Below are 18,602 nucleotides of genomic sequence, written 5' to 3' on the forward strand. Positions count from 1 at the left end.
ACCACTTCTGCTTAAATCGTTACCTATCTGTACAATTTGTATGTGGATATTGCTTTGCTGGTGACTCCTGTTATAAGAAATCACTCTTAAGCGCTACATAACTAAGAATCAATAAGGAAAACGGAGTACAGTTGGCAAATGCATTCACAGTAACCCTCTGCTAGTTTGGATTTTAAGTTTACTGAATTGAAAGGGTTACACTTTAAAATCAACACAGAGACACATACACACAATATATAAAATGTTGCCATCCAGTTTCATTTGTTAACATTAACTGTATTAGTTAACATGAACAATAATTAAATAGCATGTATTTATGTTAATTAATATTAAGCTAAAAAAAAGTATTCATATATTGTTTAAAGGTAAATTAGTATCTTTTAGTTTATGTACTGTGAATTAACATGAACATGAACACAGTTCATGTGGGTGTACAGCAATACACAAAGTGCTCTATAAACGCTTAATTCTTTCAAAATATCTTTAAAAATCAAGTTGAGTGTTTTAATGGGGCGATATATATATAACTGATCTTAAAATGATGGTTTTCGGATGTTTTGAACAGATAACAGCAAAGTTTGTTTTGTTGTCAAAGTTTGTCTTGAAATTTTTAATTATTATAATTTTATATTCAATAAATAACACTATGAAAATATTGTCTACAATGAAGATTATTCACTCATGCTTAAAAGTTGTATTTTTCTTAATCTTTTGCTATGTGACTGAATAGGACAAGTTCATGGTACAGTTCAGTAAAAATAAATAAAAACCACAACTGTAAAATACAAACAATGAAAGATTTAATGACCCTTTATATTTTCTCAAAATATCAGACATATTTATGTCGATTACGCTACAGCAATGTGCATCTTCCTCAAAGATGGTCTTAAGCAAAACAGCATGTTCCACTGGTCTCTCTCCCTTACACCCCTCCCCCCTTCAGTCACTCTTCAGTGACTCAATGGTGACTGAACACAGACAGGCACAGGCAGAGTGACAGCAGGTTTCTAATTTCTTTTTTTAATTTTCTTTAATTCATAGAAGCTTGTATAAAATTGATATTTACACCACTTGCTCAGAATGATAAGATCTCTGTGTGAAAAAAGTTGTAAAGAGTTTGGATGCTGCACTTTAAAGATATAAAAAAATTACGGTTATGTTTTTTACTACATCTTTAAAAAATCACCACGTCAACACCGTTCAAGATATCCCAAATTCCCTCGCAATTTAACATCTTCAGAATCTTCTCTTCATGTTAAAAAAGTTTGGTGTGAATACCTTATTTTTCTTAGAAGGAGTGTGAATTTGTTTACAGCCTGATTTTTCCAAAAATCCACATTCAAATCAAAATAGCCGGCTTCCTGTTGGTCTTAGCTAATGAGTTTGATTTAGAAAGTTGTCCAGATTGATGAGAACAATATATGTACAGAGTTTGGTGACTGTAGGAAAAACTAACCCCCCAACTTTTGTCAAAAGATGGCGCTATAGAGTGCCTGCTCCACGCCCATTTATGACCTTTTGCCAGTGTCTAACTATCATTAATATTGACGTGTGTGTTGAGTTTAATTAAATTCTAAGCATGTTATCTGCCTCGAAAAGACAGGAATCAAATTTTAAAGTTTGACACGTTGCCATGGCAACAGCATTTGATTTATCATCGACCCCTTTACATATTCTCATCGGCCGTGTTTTGACATTATTTTGATGAAGTTTGAAGAAAATCAAGTAAAATTAAGAGGCTGATTTCAAAGGATTTTGAAAATGACACGCTTCCTGCTGCCAGTTGGTGGCGCTATAACTTTGACTCATAATAGTCACATTTATGGAATCGGCATCATACAACGAACAAACTGGTGAAGTTTCATAAGAATCAAGCAATGTGTGCAACAGTAATTAGACACTTCCTGTTTCTCATTTCTCGCCATAACTTTGTCGCCTTGCCACGGCCAAACCGTTCGAGATATCAAAAATCTCCTCGCAATTTAGCGTCCCCAATGTCTTGAGATCATGCTGACCGAGTTTGGTGACAATCCTATGGAAACCCTGGGAGGAGTACGTTAAATTCCAGAGCATGCGCTTTTTAAACAGCCCTAAATATCTCACTTCCTGTTGCGTTCAGCCCATGACATAGAGTACAAAAGTTGTTTGGCTCAGTGAGATCTATATGTGTACCGAGTTTCATATCAATACGTGCAAGTATGTGTGCGCAGTACATCAAGTTTTCAAACTGTGTTCCAGGGGGCGCTGTAGAGGCCCTGAACCACGCCCGGGTCCCAGCCTCAGTGGCGTCCTGATGGCCGCAGATTCCGACGTGTGTGCAAATTTTCAAGAGTTTTTGAGTATGTTAAGGCCCCCAAAAGTGCCCAGAAGGTTTAAAAAAATAAAAAAAAAAAAAAAATAAGAACCCTTAGAAGAACAATAGGGCCTTCGCCCTTTTGGGCTCGGGCCCTAAAAATAAGAATCCTTAGAAGAACAATAGGGCCTTCGCCCTTTTGGGCTCGGGCCCTAATTAAAGCTGCAAGCAGCGTTGACCGGGCCCTCGCCGTCTGGCAGTCGCCATCCCGATAGCATCAGGAAAACGGTGCCCAGTTGGCACATGCATTCACAATAACCCTTTGGACTAACCCTAACTGTCTCTCCTCCTGTCTGACTCTTTCTCTTACCACCCATCCCACCTCCTTACACTCAGCCACTTACCACACAAACACACAGAGTGCAGAGCAGAGTGAGATCAGATTTGTTTTTTAATTTTCTTTCATTCGTGGAGTTTTGTATAATTATGAAATGAACTGTGTTTAATCAGAATGAATAGTTATTTGTATGAAAAAAGTTTCAAAGAGTTAGGATGCTGCACTTTAAATATATAATAAATCATTGAAAATTGAAAATGGAAAATAAAATTCTAGGCACGCTATCTGCCTCAAAAACACAGGAAACAAATATTTGAATGTATTTTGTATTTTTATTTATTTGCCATGGCAACAGCATTTGATGCATCAGGGACGCCTTTACAGACTCTCATCGGCCGTGTTTTTACATCATTCTGATGAAGTTTGAAGAAAATCGAGTACAAATATATTGTTCGTTGTTCGTTCGTGTGTTAGTTCATTAACCAATGTTAACAAAAGAGACCCTATTTTAAATAGTTACCATGTTTTATGATCTACATCCATTTTTAAATATTATTTTAATGATCTATAAGCATCTGTGAAATAATTATAAACAAATATATTAAAAATAAATACATTAACTTAGTTGATGTATTTGTTTCTCATTCTTATTAAGTGAACTGAGCAGTATAGTGTCATACTTATAAGATTTTTTTATTCTATCAGTGAGATTGTATATATGTATATAAATCATATAATTTTTCCTTAAAAGATTAAAAAAAGATTTTAATGCTCTTTAAGCACCTATACAAAATAATTATGTAAAAGTACACTGACAGTACAGTCTATATCAACTGATTCTATGGATTATTTTCATTCTTATACACTGAGAATGAGCTAAATAGCATTAGAGGTCAAACGATTCCTTATCTTATGAGGACCTCTAGTGTTCATCCCTGGTATTAGAGCTTCAATCTGACAAATTTATGTGACACTTTTAATGTTTTTGGGGCCTCTGAGCATGATAACATTTTGAAACTACACGTATTTCCTAAGAATTTCTTGTTCTTTATATGTAAAAAGTTTTGATGAGTTAGAATAATGCAATTTAAAGATATATGAAAATAACTCTTCATCTTTTTTATTGTTACTTTCATAAATCACCACATCAACACCGTTCAAGATGTCCCAAAGCCGTTCACAATTTAACATCTTCAGTATCTTGGCATCATGTTGACAAAGTTTGGTGTGAACTGTCTGATTCTGCTATGAGTGATATGAATTTATTCACAACTATATTTAAACACAGGAAACAAATGTTAAAGTTTGACATGTTGCCATGGCAACAGCATTTGATGTATCAAGGACCCCTTCACAGATTCTCATCGGCCGTGTTTTGATATTATTCTGATGAAGTTTGAAGCAAATTGAGTAAAATTAAGAGGTTGATTTAAAAGCGTTTTGCAAGCAACACACTTCCTGCTGCCAGTTGGTGGCGCTATAACTTTGACTCATAATAGTCACATCTCTGTGATCGGTATCATACGACGAACAAACTGCTTAAGTTTGGTCAAAATCAGATAAAGTGTGTCAAAATTATTAGACATTTCCTGTTTCTCATTTCTCGCCATAATTTGTCGCCCTGCCACGGCCAAACCGTTCGAGATACCAAAAATCCCCTGGCAATTTTGCATTCCCAATATCTGTAGATCATGCTGACCGAGTTTGGTGGCCATCGGTGGAAAGGTCTAGGAGGAGTATTTCAAATTCCACAGCTTGATTTTTCCAAAAATCCATATTTAAATAAAAATAGCTGACTTCCTGTTGGTCGTAGCTAATGGGTGTAAATTAGAAAGTTGTCCGGCTTGATGAGTCCAATATATGTACCGAGTTTGGTGACTGTAGGACAAAGTAACCCCCCAAATTTTGTCAAAAGGTGGCGCTATGGAGCGCCTGCTCCACGCCCATTTATGGGCTTTTATCAGTGTTTAACTGTCATTAATACAGATGTGTGTGTTGAGTTTCATGAAATTCTAAGCATTTTAAGTGGCTCAAAAACACAAAAAACTAAAGTTAAAGTTTGACACGTTGCCATGGCAACATGATAAAAGTTATGGATAACGCCCTTCACAGATTCTTATCGGTCGTGTTTTGACATTATTGGGATGAAGTTTGAAGCAAATTGAGTAAAATTAAGAGGCTGAGTTTAAAGCGTTTCAAAAACGTCACGCTTTCTGCTGCCAGTTGGTGGCGCTATAACTTTGACTCATAATAGTCACATCTCTGTGATCGGCATCAGACGATGAACAAACTGCTGAAGTTTGGTCAAAATCAGACAAAGTATGTCAAAGTTATTAGGCACTTCCTGTTTCTCATTTCTCGCCATAAATTTGTCGCCCCGTCACGGTCAAACCGTTCGAGATATCAAAAATCCCCTGGCAATTTTGCGTCCCCAATGTCTTGAGATCATGCTGACCGAGTTTGGTGGCCATCGGTGGAAAGGCCTAGTAGGAGTATTTCAAATTCCATTGCATGCACTTTTTAGACATCCCTGAATAGCCGACTTCCTGTTTGGCGAAGCACGGACTATGAGTGTGAAATTTGTTCGGCCCGATGAGGTCTATATGTGTATGAATTTTGGTGACTGTAGGTCAACCGTTGTGCGCTCCAGAGCCCTTCAAAAGTCGCAATTTTTAACGCTGTGCCATGCCCCCCCCAGGTGACCCCCCCATGTCAAAGTCTGTCCGGCCCTGATGGCCGCAGGTTCCAATGTGTGTGCAAAGTTTCAAGAGTTTTCGTTTATGTTAAGGCCCCTGAAATCCCCCAAAACATTGAAAAAAAAATAATAATAATAATAATAATCCTTAGAAAAACAATAGGGCCTTCGCCCTTTTGGGCTCGGGCCCTAATTAAGGCTTTTTGAGGAAAACATTTCAGGTTTTTCCTCTATATAGTAGACTTCAATGGGAGCCAACGAATTAAAGGTCCAAACTGCAGTTTCAATGTAGCTTCAAATGGCTATACATGACCCCAGCCGAAGAATAAGGGTCTTATCTAGCAAAACAACAAATTTATATACGTTTTAACCACAAAAGCTCATCTTGCACTAGCTTTGAAGTTGAAGGAGAAAACTGAGAACAGGTTTTTTTTTGTTTTGTTTTTTTTGAAAATGACCAATTGTTTCGCCAGATAAGACCCTTATTTCTCAGCTGGATCATGTAGATTCCTTTGAAGCAGCATTAAAACTGCAATTTGGACCTTTAACCTGTTGTGCACCATTTAAGTCCACTATATGGAGAAAAATCCTGGAATGTTTTCCTCAAAAACCGTTCTTTTTGACTGAAGAACGAAAGACATGAACATCTTGGATGACACTGGGGTGAGTAAATTATCAGTTATCAGTTTTCAGAACATTTTTTAAGACCACATAGCTTTGAACCAACATTCTGTTAACATTACTGGAAGAACGTTTGAGAGAACCCTGTCAGAACGTTAGCCAACATTTCCGAGAACATTCCCTGTTAGCTGGGATAAAAGCTTTTTTACTACAACTCCAATGTAATTTCAGTATAATCTTAAAACAAAGTGGCAGTTACAATACAATACTTTTAGAATGTTGTAGATTTACCTATTTTTCCCCGCAATGGATGGAACATGGAAGCAGTCCATGAAAATCTGGCCTGGTTGTTCCACCACTGGCTAAAATCCAGTCATGTGACCAGCTGCCTGAGCTCACTAATGGATGTTACATGCCATACCACAGGCTCAGAGTGTGTTGCTCACTGTATATTCTATTGTTGTTTTTAACAGAAGCACCAAATGATTCTCACGACAGTTAAAGAATAAAATATCAACCACCCACACAAGAACCTTCAAACACTCAAAAACACAATAAAAGAAGGAATACTATAATATGCCACACCTGTGAGATTAAAGACATGATATAGAATACTTCTGATTAACTGTAACTCTAACAGCCTGATAATTCTATATATATCCTATTGGCACTAGCTCACTAAAGTGAGCCTTGAAATGAAAATGGAAAACAAATGGATGTTTGCGGAACTAATCAAGTGCGCTTTACCCCATAATTCTTAGGTTAAGGAAGTCTATAGATCTGTAAACCTTTAATATTGCACATACTGTATGCAAACCTGTGTTTCTGAAGATCATAAGGCACTGAGTAAATATCACAGCCTCTTTAGTACTTATTGACACGCATTAAATTCTCACCTAGCAAATAAACTGCCGCAACACCATCTCTTAGAAGAGATAAACATGTTTTTATGTGAGCATTTTGTGGTGTAAGTATGATGTCTCATTAACTGAACAGGTGTAGATTGCACTTGGGAGATATTGCATTACTCGGAACTGCACAAAGCCAGAGCAAACATTTAAAGAAAGCACCTTACTGTGGAGTTCATGTCTTACAAAGCTAATGAAGGCATTCAAACACTTGAATATACACTGATAGCACAATCAGACGGTCATTTTGCAAATTAAACCCTGGCAGGGTGATCAGGACCCCGACGCCGAGAGGTGGCTACTCAACAAATAAATAAATATAAGGGCATGAAATATTGATTTTGATTAAAATCTTTCTTGTATATTATTTTACATCTTCCGCTGAGAAAAACACTGTTTATTGCAATGTACAAAACAATTGGCCTAGCAGCAAGACAAATACTGTAAGAATACTGCGTTACTTTTCCATTGTTTCTGTGTAAACATGCACTAGACAGACATCTTTGACCGTTCTATGACCCCCTAACAGTTTTACAGTAATGTTCACTTCAAAAATACAAGACGACAACAGTTGCATGTATAAATCAAGAGTAGGTCCTGTGATTTCCGCAATGCAGAAAACGCGGAGTCATAAAAATGGAATACTGTATAATGTGGAATGTCAAAGAATTTGACCAATTTTAGATGAATGAATCAAACGTAGGTCAGTACACTTAAATCAATATGTGACATGAACTAGTGTCTGTGAATATTAAGCCACAAAATACTATTTAAATAATGCTGCATGTTCTGCAGGTCTCTGTGTGAACGAATGGCGCAAACGTGCGGTTTCGTTTACTACACACATACTGAATCACTTCATGAGCATTTTAGCTTTTCTTGTGAGAAAAAACAAAACTATATCAGATACAAATAGAAACTTACAAGGTTTTAACAGCAACACCTCAAAAATAAAAGTTCGGTTTAACTTCGGTTAAACTGTGACAGAAATATATTACTTAATGTAATGACAGTAATACTACTTGTAATATATATTTTTTAATCAAAACATTATTCAAGGAATATTTACCAAAAATAATCATTAACTAGAATTTATTTACCAGAAAATGTAAATAAAATAATAATACATTAGTTATTTAGAAAAAAAAATAGAGATGCTTTTGATTATTACAGGTGAATCTCAAAAAAATATCATGAAAAAGTTTTTTGTTTGTAACTTATTTCAAAAACTGAAACTTGCATATGTTCTAGATTCATTACATGTAAAGTAAAACAATTCAAACTTTTGTTTGAATTTGATTTTGATGATTGGAGCTTACAGCTCATGAAAGTAAAAAATCCAGTATCTCAAAATATTAGAATATTTACATTTGAGTTTCATTAAATGTCAATAATGGGGAAGACTGCTGACTTGGCAATGGTCCAGAAGACAAAAGGTCATTACTGAAAGGGGTGGTTGTTTACAGAGTGCTGTATCAAAGCATATTAAATGTAAAGTTTACTAGAAGGAAGAAATTGAGTAGGAAAAGGTGCACAAGCAACAGTGATGACCGCAAGCTTAAGAATACCTTTAAGCAAAGCCAATTTAAACACTTGGGAGAGCTTCACTAGGAGCGGACTGAAGCTGGAGTCATCAAAAGTCACCACGCTCAGACATCTTCAGGAAATAGACTACCAAGCCACTTCTGAAACAGAAACAACGTCAGAAGCATCTTACCTGGGCTAAGGAGAAAATGAACTGGACTGTTGCTCAGTGGTCCAAAGTCCTCTTTTCAGATAAAAGTACATTTTGCATTTCATGTTGAAATCATAATCCCAGAGTCTGGAGAAAGACTGGAGAAGCACAGAATCCAAGCTGCTTGAAGTCCAGTGTGAAGTTTCTGAAGTCAGAAATGATTTGGGGTGCCGTGACGCCTACTGGTGTTGGTCCACTGTGTCCAAAGTCAATGCAGCCATCTACCAGGAGATTTTGGAGCACTTTATGCTTCCATCCTCTGACAAGCTTTATGGAGATGCTGATTTCCTTTTCCAGCAGGACTTTAGCACCTGTCCACAGTGCCAATACCACTTCCAAGTGGTTTGATAACCATGATATTACTGTGCTTAACTGGCCAGCCAACATGCCTGACCTGAACCCCACTGAGAATATATGGGATATTTTCAAGAGAAAGATGAGAAACAGTCGATCAAACAATATACAGATGAGCTGAAGGCTCAATAGTGCCTTAGCAGTTCCACAGGCTGATCACTTCCATGCCACACTTCACTGATGCTGTAATTTGTGCTAGGAGCAAGTAATTTGCTGTAATATGTGCTGCCGACCAAGTATTGAGTGCATAAATGAACATACTTTAAAGAACTTGAACTTTTCTGTTTTGCAAATCAGTTTTTTGATTGATTTTTGAAAAATAAAATGTATTTCATAGGGCCTTAAAAATGTTATTTTTGTTAAACGTTTAATAAATTACTGTATGTTTAATGGTTTCAAATTATTAGACATGTTTTCAATTAATAACATTTTATTTAACCATTAAAACAGGGTCCAGAAAAAATTTAAACAGAAAAAAAATTGAATCCAGAAAAACTGAAACAGAAAAAATTGAATTTGCAAAAAAAAAAAAAAAGAAAAAAAATAAATAAATAAAACTGAGCCCTACATGAGGGAGGAGTACCATTTTAGATTACCCTGAACACTCTGTTATGAGAACATTGCCATGAACAACGCAAATATTTGGAGAAATCTGACAGCTGGATTACAAGATTGACCAAACAGAATCAATTATTCCGGAGATCAATGTAATAACAATTCGTATTTAACTTTGAAAATATTATTGTTGACCCTCAACAAATTAGAAATTAGGCAGACCAACATCAGAAACACTGTCCATATATAATACACATAATCTCAACATAACTTCTAATGTAACAAAACTAAGCAGTGATCACATTTCACTAAACATTTTACACTTTTAACTAACGTCAACTAACTTCTACATTTAACATCAAAACTAGCTGCAGTGCATTCTGGCAAACCCTGGATGCCATGTTATATCATAAACTGGCACGTAAGTTATATCCATCTCCCTTCTCTATTCCATTTGAAATGACTGAAAGATGAATTATCCCCCAAAGCCTTTGCATGTTATCAATATGTGTATGTGATACCGCAAGCCGCCAAGGTGAGGTTAGTGGTAAATGCAATTCTCCCTCTTCCTTTGGGAGAGAAGGTGATAATGGAGGTGGATAGTGCGGCCCAAATCACAGATTACAGCTGAATGTATGAGAGGGTCTTTTCCCTCCTCGTCTTCTCTCATAGACTAGAGAGATATGTAGCGGTAGAAAGATCAAGGCCACCACACTTACCAGAGTGTGTTATCGTCTCTGTGAATCTCAGAACTGTGGAGTGGATGGGGAAGACTGTAACACAGCATGCTCTCTGGGGAACCTGCCTGAAGGGGTGTGAATGCAGCTATCATGTTGTTCCAATTCCCCATTTCGCTTCAAACATTATCCGCCCATCAGTTTTGCTTACTGCAGTTTTACTTAAGAAGCAAGTTCTTAGATGGCAACAGCACCAGGTAGAAACCTATGGAAGAAAAATACTGATATTATCAACAGGTAAGGAGTAGTTTGTAACATTGTAAACTTGTTTACAAAAGTAAATATGATTGCCATTTGTTACTCATTCGTTGCATGAGTTGGCCACTGTGCTTCAACCAAAGCTTGTAATAGTACACTTTGAGGGACTGTCTCTGCGGGTTAGCCCACTGCGAATTGCTCTTATAGCATGACTGTGATCTCAGGAGCTCCATTTTCTGGGCCACCCTTACTATTTATCTAAATGCCTGTTCACACCAAGAGCAAAATGAAAAAGTAAAGCTAACTGGCAAGAAGTCCTACTTACACCACGAGTGAAACGAAAAACCACTTTGGACATTCACATGCTTTAACAGAAAACACATTACTGCACATGATAGCACAGCAAATGCCCCACAAAAAATAAAACCCATTACTATTAAATAATATTAAAGAATATGTTGTCACTGGAATGGCAAAATTAATGTTAAACTAATAGTATTATATAAAGGTTACTTGTAATCAGCAAGGATGCATTAAAGTAAATGATAAACTAATTAATCAAAAGTGGCAGTAAAGATATTTATTATTGCAAATACTATTAAAAAGAGGCATATTTCAAATAAATGCTGTTCTTTTGAACTTTCTAAAATATGTTTCTTAAAACTATTAAAGAATTAATTCACTTCCAGAATAAAAATGTACTGATAATTTACTTCCCCCCATGTCATGATGTTCATGTCTTTCTTTCTTCGGTTGAAAATAAATTAAGATTTTTGAGGAAAACATTCCACGAGTTTTCTCCATATAGAGAACTTCAATGGGAGCCAAATGGTTGAAGGTCCAAATTGCATTATCAAAGGGCTCTACACATCCCCAGCCGAGGACTAAGGGTCTTATGAAGTGATACGATCTGTCGTTTTCCAAAAAAAAAAAAAAAAAAGTATATACTTTTTAAACTATAAATGCTCGTCTTGCACTAGCTCTGCAATGTGCGTCTTTGACTTCACGCATTATGTAATCACGTTGGAAAAGTCATGCACAGTTAGTTCTTTGTCTGTGTACTCCAGTTCAAAAAGGTAGGGTAGGGCGAAAAACTTTTTCAAAAAACACATTTTCTCCTCCAACTTCAAAATCGTCCGTCTTTTTTGTAAGGGGCGTTTCACTTTCTTTGCATGTTCGCGTGACCTTTCCTACATGACCATATTTTGTATTTGTGGTTAAAAATTATATATATTTATTTAAAGGTTTCGCTAGATAAGACACTTATTCCACCGGTGGGATCGTGTAGAGCCCTTTGAATCTGCACTGAAACTGCAATTTGGACCTTTAACCTGTTGGCTCCCATTGAAGTCCACTACATGGAGAAAAATCCTGGAAATGTTTTCAGGGCTCTAGATTGCGACCAAAATAGTCGCATATGTGTCAATTTTTTGCAGTTTAAATGCAGCTTCAAAGGGCTCTAAACAATCCCAGCCGAGGAAGAAGGGTCTTATCTAGCAAAACAATCGGGTATTTTCTAAAAAAAAATTGACAATTTATATACTTTTTAACCTCAAATTCTCATCTTGTCTAGCTCTGCGATGTGCATGCGTACTCTGTGTATTCGGGTTCAATACCGTTAGGGTATGTCGAAAAACTCCCATCTCATTTTCTCCTCCAACTTCAAAATCATCCTACATTGCTGCAGAAGTACCGACAGTGTTTACAAAGTGAACGTGCAAAAAAGGTCAAATGCCCTATACAAAAAAGGGTAAAACAGCAATGTAGGATGATTTTGAAATTTGGAACCACTTTGGAAGTTCAAACTCACAGGCACCATCGAAATCCACTATATGGGGAACATTCCAGAAATGTTTTTCTCAGGAAACATAATTTCTTAACGACTGACGAAAAAAAGACATGAACATCTTGGATGATAAGGGGCTGAGTAAATTATCTGTAAATTTTTGTTCTAGAAGTGAACTTCTTTAATTTCTTTTTGACTGAATAAAGAAAGGCATAAACATCTTGGATGACATAGGGGTGAGTAAATTATTAGGAAATTTTTATTCTGGAAGTGAAATATAGTTGTAGTGTAGTATGCAAATATTCGGTTAATAGGCCTATAAAGCTGAGAAATTTCTCTAAATGTTGAGTTCAGTAAAGATCAATGATGCTAAGATTGTTTAAATGAGCTGTAAGAGCTTCTAATATTTGTAAAACTGAGTGTTCCTGGTGCCCACAAAGCCTAAAAAAAAATTATTAGGCAAATCACCGCATTATTGAGTTTCATAAAAAATCTTCCCAAGTCATTTCCCTTTCCCTCTTCTGGCCAAGTCATTCCAGCCTGTCAGAGATACGGTTTACGATGATGAAAAATATGATCCACATTATTTGTATACTAAATCGACCCAACTGCATGATATTTTAAAGCCTCAAGCTTGTAAAGAAATGAGTAAAGATGTGTTTGTCCTTGCACTTTTTTGGGAGCTGATTAGGGTGGGGGTGGTAAAAAACAAATTAGTTTCTTTTTCCTTAAACGAGATTACCTAAATTAAGCAAGCTAAACAGAATGTTTCACCAATATCATACTGCCAAAACGCTTCAAAAGAACCACTGCCAATTTCAGCTAAAAGGTCACCTCAAATCACTGTAAAGCAGAAAATCGCCACTGGATACAGCCTACTCATTTTAACTCTTCTATTTAGTTAGTACAGCAGTTCTCAATCTTTCCCTCAACTGAGCTGGAAGCAAGTCTAATGGGCTGTATGTCATTTTAGATTTCATATAAAATCATCAATACAACCAACTGGGTTAATTAGGCTATTTTACACCAGTTTATATACACATATATATATATTTTATAAGATGTTTATTGTGGAATAATGCCTATGTTTCATTCAGTTTTATTCAGCATTGCAAGCACAGCCTTTGACTTATAGTGAAGGGCGATGCATGCATGTGTACTAACTGTGTGGGTTACACAGGCTGTCCACATCCAAAAAAATAATAATTTGTTTAGAGGAAAAAAATTCAATATAATTTTTTTAATGGCCCCAGGTTGAGAAATGATGCACTGGTAAATTTCCGCTATCTCCTTTCTTTCCTATCTGTCATTTTTGTCCTTCTAACATCTGCTTCAGTTGGACTACATTGTTTTCCGCTCTTTCCCTTTTCTTCTCTTCATTTTTCCTTCATAGGCAACAGATGACAAGCAGGCAGTTGATAGACCTGATCTCCAGGTTTGACCTTCTAAGAGACTGTGCAATTCCGCCCGTCTCCTTCCGAATCCCTCCCACCAGCCTCTCTCTCACTCTGTGCTAAGTGATGGAGATGCAGCTTCATTGAAAATGACGTCTTAAAGAGCTAGAAAAAGGTTACAGTGGCTGACTTCATGACACGGGTACATTATTTATATCCAACTTCCCCACAGTGCCTTGGTCGCCTAATTGGTAAAATACGGGATTTTTATATATTTGAGGGACCAGTAACACACACACAACAAACACTAAAAACACAAACTACATTTCTTACAATAACCCTTATGGTCAGTTTTGCTTTTCACTTAAAGTGTTTCAATAGACTCTTTCACACATAGTCTTTACTGGTGAATTACCAGTAAATTACTATTATGAAACCTTTTGAAAAATACCGGTAACTTTGTTCATTACCAGTAAATTGCCAGGATGATGCTGCGTGTGAATGTGGAACGAAGATTACCGGTATAAGAACGTAGAACACGCTGATGTATTTAGTCCAAATTGGCCAATCATAGCATTTTTATAGATACGACGTGATTACACTTAGCTGTTTGCAAAGCTACGCTGCTTGCTTAAATTCGTTTTTCTTTGTAAATATGCGCTTGACGGATATTTGACCTTTGCGCCTTGTCTAGCAACTGTTTCGAGTTTTGACCTTGAGACTTCTTCCTCATTCATCAGCGCTGCGACTCTGCAGTTGGAAACTATTATGTGCGTCTGGGGTTTATAAGAGCAATAAACGCATTCTGTACTCATTCCCTTATGCTGGTTACTATACTTTGTTGTCAAATTGCACAGATTCTAAAGTGTTTCTGCTGACATGATTAAAATTACTAGCATTTTATTAAATTATTAGCATTTGCCATTAAAAAGCCAGAACGGCGTTGCCTGTGTGAACATCATATTTCTGTATTTACCGGTAAAGTCATACTGGTCATTTTCTGGCAATTTATCGGGATTGATGTGTGAAAGGGGCTAATGATAATTACTGTGCAATAAGGCTGGGTTTTGACACAAATTTCAGATTGAATTCTGATTCACAAGCTTGCCATTTAATATTGATTATTTTAGATATATACCACAATCTAAAAAAAGCTGGGTTATTTTTTTTTACCCAAATGCTGGGTTCAGCTTGCTGGGTTATTTTATTGGGTTGTTTTTAATATTTTTACCCAGGTGCTGGGTAGTTATTCTGTAACTGGGCAATTTTGTATTGGGTTATTAAATATTGTTTTAAATTATTTATTTCTACTCAACTGCTGGGTTGAATCTGTCTCGGACAAAACAAAATAGCTGTTACAGTACAAGAACTGGCTTTTTGCATCATCTACAGGAGAGAATGGTTCTCAGCGCCACTGATTTGGTGCACTTCTTCAGAGAAATAAAGGTTTGTATACATTTTATTTATTTTATAGTCTACAATTTGCTGTAAATTATATTATTTTACGCAACGCAACGCAATATAGATGGATAGATGTCAGTCAGCTGCTTCAGCAGTGATAATTTCAGATGATGGAAACACAATTTGCCTTATATAACATAAACTGATTTTATTCATTATAATACTGAACTGTTAAAATATGTTCTACAATCTCAGTACTGTTTCTTTCTGGGCAGATTATGGAGTCAGTCGGCAGTCTGAGGTTCCCAGTTTCACCAGTGAACTGCAGCCCATCGGTGGCTTATGCCGCGTTTGAGGCAACCCATTCCCCCTGTTTTTCCAACTTTCTACCCGTGAAAGTGCACTGGAGCGGCAGTCAAACCCGTGACTTCCCACCAGTGAACTTGTACTAGATCGATGTACTCTCAGTTCTGGGTTGTGTTCCGAATACACTTAAATTAAAATGCTACTTTTGAATGTTACATTTTTAACATCTTTAATTGCTTGTTAAACAAGTCTAAATTACGGTGGTCGAGAGAGCTCTACGCGCTGCAACTTAAGAAAACACATGCAAACAGAAAGAAAACACATGCAAACACAAAAAACGACAACAAATTAAAAAAAAAAATCTTCATCAGTTTGACAACACAGGCGCTGCAAATCCTCGCAACGCAAACACAAAAAAGTGCTGCAAACACAAAAGAAGCGCTGCAAATAGCACGGAGCGCAACGGAAATGTTTCAGGGGGACCTCAAAAAGTGACAAACCCATCTGGGACCTGATTATTTGTTCAGTTGCTATTGGTCAGAGCAGAGGTGTTGTCGGTGAACTAAAAGGTGATAGTTCATCTTTATCACCTTTTAGTAGTAATGGGACAATGAAGCTTTTCGAAGCACTGAGGCTTCCCCTCAACTGTATCGTAAAAAGGTTCATTACTTGAAGCTTTTCAACACGTTGCACGCTGATGACATCTTGCGGTCAAAGGTGGAAAAAGTTGCTTTCGCGTCCCAGATGTCCAAGCGATTTTTACAGTTTCATAAAATAAATCAATTTGTGCGACGAAAACCATAAGAAATAAACAAATAAAAAAGTAATTTTACTTACACAAGATATTAATCTGTAAATAAACTTGTATAAGCATAGTTTATGTAGGCATATGATCAAAGTAAATTAAGAATATTGTTAGGTTGACTAATATTATTATTAATTATATGTGCTTGTAAAGCGGGGAATACTACAAAATGAACATGCACAAAACTACACATGTACATATTTATTCGTATTATGGTGAATGCCACTTGAAACCTGTGCAAGGGGTTCGTGTTATTTGAATCAGAATATGAAGCAGTCACGTGGTTGTGTGCGAAAATGAAGCTTCGGACGTCGCAGGTCACGCGGTTATGCCAAAACGAATCAAGATCCGGTACAGTGCTTTACTGTGAGATGTTTCGTTTTTTTGATACAAGCTTCGAGGCTTCGGTGTCGAACGTCACATCACTACCTTTTAGTTCACCGACAACACCTCTGCTCTGACCAACAGCCACTGAACAAATAATCAGGTCCCAGATGGGTTCGTCACTTTTTGAGGTCCCCCTGAAACATTTCCGTTGTGCTCTGTGCTATTTGCAGCACTTTTTTGTGTTTGCAGCGTTTTTTTTATTTTTTATTTGTTGTCGTTTTTTTCTGTTTGCATGTGTTTTCTTAAGTTGCAGCGCGTTGAGCTCTCTCAGCCACCATACTAAATGCATGTAATATTGTAAATTCAATTAATCTTATATATTTTTGTCCAAGGGTTTTCAAGCTTAACAATAAATGTTCATCTTTAATTATTAGTGTTGCCTTTACAATTCTGCCCATTTTAAGCCAACAATATAATAATTTTTAAACAATAGCTGACCCAAAGAAAACGTCTAGGTTACGAAGGTAACCCTCGTTCCCTGAAGGAGGGAACGGAGACGTTACATATGGGAACTTGCTTGAGAGTCCAATCATCTCTGAGCCTTATTCAAAAGGCCAATGAAAATTGGCGAGTGGCATTTGCATGCCAAGCCACGCCCCGTACATACGGGTATATAAGATGGCGCCATGCAGCCAGTCATTCAGGTTTTTGCTGAGGAGCCGGACGAGCCGGCGTCAGCGTGACGCGTCGCCCGTAGAGCGAAGTCGGTGGCAGAGCGGAGTTCCTGCATAACGTCTTGGTCAGGACCACCCTCGTGTAGCTGTTTTAAGGCCTTGGCCTGATAGACCTGAAGAATGGCCATAGCATGCAAGGCCGAGGCAGCCTGTCCAGCGGTGTGATAAACGCGGCCCGCAAGGGCGGACGAGCGCTCACACGCCCCTGGATGGGAGATGCGGCCGGTCCCTCCAAGTGGCAGCGCCACGCGGGAAAAGATGCACCGCGACAGCGTGCTCGACCTGGGGGACCGACACATATCCCCGGGCTGCCCCGCCATCAAGGGTGGCGAGGGGAGAGGAGCTGGGGTGCGGGCGAGATGAAAAAGGCGCCCGCCATGTTTTAAACAGCTCCTCATGCACCTCCAGGAAGAATGGAACCGGCGGGGAGCGCGGCGGAGCCATGCTTCAGCGTAGCCATGGTCATGCGTTCGCAATGAACGCACGAACCATCCGTGAACGCTGCCTCAGCATGCTCTCGGCCCAGACATGTAAGGCAGCGTTCATGGCCGTCTTGAGAGGTGAGGAAACTGCCACACCCAGAAGCGCACGGCCGGAAAACCATTCTGAAAAGAACGTTTTTCACAGCTGTGAGAAATTACTCTTTTAGATCCCGGTCTACCCAGGGAGGAACCGCGGCACCACTGTGCACTCAGAGGGGCTCATTCGCTGGAGAGCAGGAGGCTTTTTCTGGCCATGAAAACGGCCACCCGCAGGACCCCCCTGGCGGCTGCCAAAACACTCTTTTAGTGAAAAAACTCTTTTAGAAGGCAGCACGCCAGCGGGGAAGAGAGCAGGAACGTTCACAATTTCTTTCTTGTTGTTGGAAGGCTCGGGCAGAGAGACGGCTCAGAAGCTAAAATCTGAATGACTGGCTGCATGGCGCCATCTTATATACCCGTATGCACGGGGCGTGGCTTGGCATGCAAATGCCACTCACCAATTTTCATTGGCCTTTTGAATAAGGCTCAGAGATGATTGGACTCTCAAGCGAGTTCCAATATGTAACGTCGTAGTGAAACGACTGAAGTGGAACAACACAGCATGGTGAATAAAAACATTTAACCCAAGCAGCTGGGTCAAAATAACCCAGCATGAGTTCTTTCCAATATTTATTCAGTGCTGGGTTGCCAAATAACCCAAGTTGGATTGTTTTTAAGCCAGCATTTTTTGGAGTTCAGGTACAGTACATACCAAATTTTCTAAAGGAGAAAAAAATCTCAACTAATGCTGTAAAATACACATGAGAGTACAACATTACTATAATATTGAAGGTTAAAATTAACTGATTTGTACACAAACACTTATATTACACTCAATAAAATTTATTTTTAATAAAAAAGTTACAGTTACATAATTATATTTCTGCTTTAATTC

This window comes from Garra rufa, chromosome 11 (genome assembly GCF_049309525.1).
Source record: "Garra rufa chromosome 11, GarRuf1.0, whole genome shotgun sequence".
NCBI classification, from domain to species: domain Eukaryota; kingdom Metazoa; phylum Chordata; class Actinopteri; order Cypriniformes; family Cyprinidae; genus Garra; species Garra rufa.